This window comes from Triticum dicoccoides, chromosome 6A (genome assembly GCF_002162155.2).
Source record: "Triticum dicoccoides isolate Atlit2015 ecotype Zavitan chromosome 6A, WEW_v2.0, whole genome shotgun sequence".
Classification (NCBI taxonomy): Eukaryota; Viridiplantae; Streptophyta; class Magnoliopsida; order Poales; family Poaceae; genus Triticum; species Triticum dicoccoides.
The window spans coordinates 49,000,184-49,006,042 of NC_041390.1; the positions used below are offsets into that span (position 1 = coordinate 49,000,184).

The window sequence follows — 5,859 nt, forward strand, 5'->3', positions numbered from 1 at the left end:
GAATCATTGGAGGAGAAAAGTAGAGATTGAATTGTCCAATTCCAAACATCTCGGACTTCAATGGTCCTTGCTGTCCTCGATTCCCTATTTGAGCAAACTGTACACAGAGAGAAGACCAATCAGGGAGCCAAAATTAAACAAACTATAAAAAGATCAAATAGAAAATGGACTGAAAAAATACTAGATCTTTTTGAGGCGGCGTCCATCCTGGTTGCAAAGCAAATGGGGTTGATGATGTTCTGCCAGCCTGCCCCTGCCGCTACTCACTGAATGGGCTGGACTACTTATAGGCAGTGTGCTGCAGGAAAAAAAATGAGAAATCTATTAGGAAGTGATAATGAAAAAATTAAGGGTGATCAAAGGAACCAAGCATAATCAATAATGCTAGGTGCTTTGGAAGAGGAGCAGGACTGAGAACAAGAAGACGGACAAGGGGAGAACAAACGGCGGTTGTGGTGTGAGCCCCTGGCTAGATCGATGGAACCTAGAGCTATATGCCTCTCATGTTCATCGTGCTGATTCGATTCAAGGATTGTATCAGCTACTCTTTTACCCAGGGCCAGCCCTGCATATATATAGTTGGAAATCGATTAAATGAAAACAACAACAGTCACCAGTGATGAAGCAACTGAACATCCTCTCGAACTCACGGGAAATATTCTCGTGGCTCAAGTAAGTCTTAAGGTCGACTTTCCTCGGGTATTCTGTCTCGCTTCTACCTTCATTCTCTGCCTTGGTCTTTCTGCGTTGGCAGCTAGCCTGTTCTTCCGCTAGCTCCAGACAGGCAGCCACTCAAAAACTTATTCACTAAAGATGCATAAAAAACACTTGCTATCAGATCAGGTCAAAGAAAACAACAACTGAATGCATGGTTTTTTAAAAGAGACATCAGCCTTGTGAACGTTAGTGTAGGCCATGCCACCGCTCGCAAATGTCACTCCATATTTATCCAGATAGTACAAGACCTGATTGCTAGCTAATTCCACATATCCATCTTAGAGAATGTAATGTCTGCTACAATAATACTAGCTCGTGTGAGACTGTAAATAGTAGTTTAAGTACAGCTGATGAAAACTTCCCAAGTAGATGTAAACTGGTATAGCACTAATTAAATAAACTACAGCAGATCCTTCTAGCACATGGGTCAAACAATTGCTATAAGGATCCAATTGTTTGTACCATGTAAGTGTCCAAATTTTGGATCACACATCAGCACAAAAGCTCACGAAAGACAAAACAATCTGGATTATCTACTAGAAGAGAGGAGAAATCCATATGTTACCAGGCTGTTGGCATCTTCTGGTTCCTGGTCGCTCACTTCCGTGTCACTTGCAGGGGTGACACCGGGGCACCCAAACCTAGCCGCCAAACTACAATCATGCCGTTGCCGCCAGCTGCAACGAAGGTGGCCACCATAAGCATATGCCCGCTTCCTAGCTTCACGCTCCGCTCGGGCCGCCCGGATCTGGAGTTGTGCCCCGCGCCCTGTTGGCCCCCTCTTGCGCACGTCCTTCGCCGGATCCGGGGGCCGCGCAACCGCGTCCTTCCTTGCCGCATCCCCGCGGTAGATCCGCGGTGTGGGCAACGACTTCGTCCTCCTCCGCCCATCGCGTCTCACTCCCTTACCGTCCTTGTGCAGATAGTCTGGAACAAAGAGGCGAAGGGTGGCTGGCGACAATAGTCGGGGAGGGATCCAGCACTGCGGCAGGATGCTTGGGGGTGGCGAATGGTGGTCGGGCACAGCGGAAGGTGCTCGGCGGCGGAGGTGGTCGGGGTGGAAGCTAGGGCAGGTCAATTTGGATGAGGTTGTGATTTGGGGCAGGCTGCGGACTAGCTAGGGTGCGGCTGAGATTCCTTTGTGTGAAACATTCGGGCTTTGGGCGCTCGGCCCAGTTATTTCACTCCTCGGCAGATAATGTTCGGGCTTTAGTTGCGCCGGCAGATACTATGACGTGAAAAGTAGTCTTTATTCCCGGCAGTATGGCTGCCCTCGTTTGTATACTTCTACCGGCAGTTTACTTGCCTTTAAGTAATTTTGCCGGCAGTTATATGATTCCCGGCAGACAGTATGCCCTTATTCAGATATTTCTCCCGGCATTTAACTGCCCCTAATTAAGGGTTGTGGTGTAGTGAAATACTAAAGCTCCTTGAGGCAGGTATAATCTATCCCATTGCTGATAGTCAGTGGGTAAGCCCTGTCCACTGTGTCCCTAAGAAGTGAGGTATTACTGTCGTTCCTAATGATAAAGATGAATTGATTCCTCAAAGAATTATTACAAGTTATAGGATAGTAATTGATTTCCGTAAATTAAATAAGGCAACTAAAAAGGATCATTACCCCTTACCGTTTATCGATCAAATGCTAGAAAGATTATCTAAACATACACATTTTTGCTTTCTAGATGGTTATTCTGGTTTCTTTCAAATACCTGTGTCAGCCAAAGATCAATCAAAGACTACTTTTACATGCCCTTTTGGTACTTTTGCTTATAGACGTATGCCTTTTGGTCTATGTAATGCACCTGCTACCTTTCAAACATGCATGATGGCTATATTCTCTGACTTTTGTGAAAAGATTTGTGAGGTTTTCATGGACGATTTTTCCGTCTATGGATCTTCTTTTGATGATTGCTTGAGAAACCTTGATCGAGTTTTGTAGAGATGTGAAGAAACTAATCTTGTCTTCAATTGGGAAAAGTGACACTTTATGGTTAATGAAGGTATTGTCTTGGGGCGAAAAGTTTATGAAAGAGGTATTGAAGTTGATAAAGCCAAGGTTGATGCTATTGAAAAGATGCCATGTCCCAAGGACATCAAAGGTATAAAAAGTTTCCTTGGTCATGCCGGATTTTATAGGAGGTTCATTAAGGACTTCTCAAAAATTTCTCGGCCTCTAACTAATTTATTACAAAAAGATATAACATTTGTTTTTGATGATGATTGCGTAGAAGCATTTGAAATACTTAAGAAAGCGTTAACCTCTGCACCTATTGTTCAACCACCTGATTAGAATTTACCCTTTGAAATTATGTGTGATGCTAGTGATTATGCTGTACGTGCTGTTCTAGGAGAAAGAGTTGATAAGAAATTAAACATTATTCAATATGCTAGTAAAACCCTAGACAATGCTCAAAGAAATTATGCTACTACTGAAAAAGAATTCTTAGCAGTTGTATTTGCTTGTGATAAGTTCAGACCTTATATTGTTGATTCTAAAGTAACTATTCACACTAATCATGCTGCCATTAAATATCTTATGGAAAAGAAAGATGCTAAACCTAGACTTATTAGATGGGTTCTCTTGCTACAAGAATTTGATTTGCATATTGTTGATGGAAAGGGAGTTCAGAACCCCGTTGCAGACAACCTGTCTAGGTTAGAAAATGTGATTGATGACCCACTACCTATTGATGATAGCTTTTGTGATGAGCAACTAAATGTCATAAATGCTTCTCATACTGCTCCATGGTATGCTGATTATGCTAATTATATTGTTCTAAGTTTATACCACCTAGTTTCACATACCAGCAAAAGAAAAAGTTCTTCTATGATTTGAGGCATTACTTTTGGGATGACCCACATCTTTATAAAGAAGGAGTAGATGGTATTATTAGACGTTGTGTACCTGAGCATGAACAGGAACAGATCCTACGCAAGTGTCACTCCAAAGCTTATGGAGGACACCATGATGGAGATAGAACTGCACATAAGGTATTGCAATCTGGTTTCTATTGGCCTACTCTCTTCAAGGATGCCCGTAAGTTTGTCTTATATTATGATGAATGTCAAAGAATTAGTAGTATTAGTAGACGTCAAGAAATGCCTATGAACTATTCGCTCGTTATTGAACCATTTGATGTTTGGGGCTTTGACTATATGGGACCCTTTCCTTCCTCTAATGGATATACACATATTTTAGTTGCTGTTGATTACGTTACTAAGTGCGTGGAAGCTATTCCAACTAGTAGTGCTGATTATAACACTCGTATTAAAATGCTTAAAGAAGTTATTTTTCCAAGATTTGGAGTCCCTAAATATTTAATGACTGATGGTGGTTCACATTTCATTCATGGTGCTTTCCGTAAAATGCTAGCTAAATATGATGTTAATCATAGAATTGCATCTCTTTATCATCCTCAGTCTAGTGGTCAAGTAGAATTGAGTAATAGAGAGCTCAAATTAATTTTGCAAAAGACTGTTAATAGATGTAGAAAAAATTGGTCCATGAAACTTGATGATGCATTATGGGCCTATAAAACTACATATAAAAATCCTATGGGTATGTCTCCGTATAAAATGGTTTATGGAAAAGCATGTCACTTACCTCTCGAACTAGAACACAAAGCATATTGGGCTATTAAAGAACTCAATTATGATTTCAAACTTGCCGGTGAGAAGAGGTTATTTGATATTAGCTCACTTGATGAATGGAGAATCCAAGCCTATGAAAATGCCAAGTTGTTTAAAGAAAAAGTTAAAAGATGGCATGACAAAAGAATACAAAAGCGTGAGTTTAATGTAGGTGATTATGTATTGCTATACAACTCTCGTTTAAGATTTTTTGCAGGAAAATTCTCTCTAAATGGGAAGGTCCTTACGTTATCGAGGAGCTCTATCGTTCCGGTGCCATAAAAATCAACAACTTCAAAGGCACAAATCCAAAGGTGGTGAACGGTCAAAGAATCAAACATTATATCTCAGGTAATCCCATAAATGTTAAAACCAATATTATTGAAACCATAACCCCGGAGGAATAAATAAGGGACACTTTCCGGAACGTTTCAGACTCCGAAAAGGAATAGGTATGTGGTACGGTAAGTAAACTGACTCCAAAACCGTTTTAAGGCAATATTTCTCCTTTTTAGAATATTTAGAAAAATAGAAATATAAGAAGCAGTCCGGGAAGGACACGAGGGCTCCACGAGGGTGGAGTGCGCGCCCTACCCCCCTGGGCGCGCCCCCTACGTCGTGGGCACCTCGTATGCTCTCCGGACTCCGTTTTCGTACACGACACGTATTTTGGTCGGTAAAAATTCATTATATAATCTCCCGGAGGTTTTGACTCCCGTATCACGCAATTATTTGTTTTGTGTTTCGAGCTGTTGCTGCTGCAGATTAGAGCAAGATGTCTTCGCAAGAGTCGGTCGGGGAGAGGTGGGTGTCTCACCTGGCACCGAGATCAATGACAAACAACAATGTTGACCTCTCTGGGCCAGCAACGGAGGAAGATATGGAGGCCGAATTGAAAAGGATAGATGCCATGGAAGAGGATCAAGAAGTCACTCCCCGCTTCTGAGCTGGATTCACAATGGGAGAACTGCAGAGCTCGACTATTCCAAACTCGGTTATCCCTTACAATGTTAGATTTCTTTCTTATGAGAATATGAAAAAGAGTGTCACTGGTTCTCCCGCAGATATGCAGCACCCTTGGGTGCAGGGAGCTTTGGCTGTTACAAGAAAACTCCGAAAGGAAATAACGGACCTCAAGCAGCAAGTCAATAAGCTCGAGGAGGAGAATCATATCCTGAGGGGCATCATCGCCAATAACATCACATCACCACCCACGAAAAGAGAGACATAGTCACCTGGGTATGGGCACTCCCCTTGGCAACTGCCAAGCTTGGGGGAGTGCCCCGGTATCATATCACCATCACTTTTATCTTTACCATTTTTCTTAGTTCGATCCTTTTGGTAATATCTTGATCTAGTAGAATAAAAGTTCTTAGTATGATCTAGTTGTGAGTTTTGCTTTATAATTCCTCTATGTAATCGAGTCCGTGAGCTATATAATAAAGATTAGTGTTGATTATCTTTACCGTCAAGGGCTTGATTATTTTGCCATGATCCTAAGGGAATAAA

At 41.8% G+C, this 5,859-nt stretch overlaps 1 long non-coding RNA gene across 1 annotated transcript; it reads right to left on the reverse strand.

Annotated features, from left to right (window-relative positions):
- On the reverse strand, window positions 1–1,865 carry LOC119314672. Its single transcript, XR_005152407.1, has 5 exons — window positions 1,283–1,865; window positions 651–807; window positions 431–565; window positions 182–298; window positions 1–97 (listed from the first exon to the last, which is right to left on the reverse strand). It is a non-coding gene; the product is annotated as an uncharacterized LOC119314672 (long non-coding RNA).
- Window positions 1,866–5,859: the final 3,994 nt, after the last annotated feature.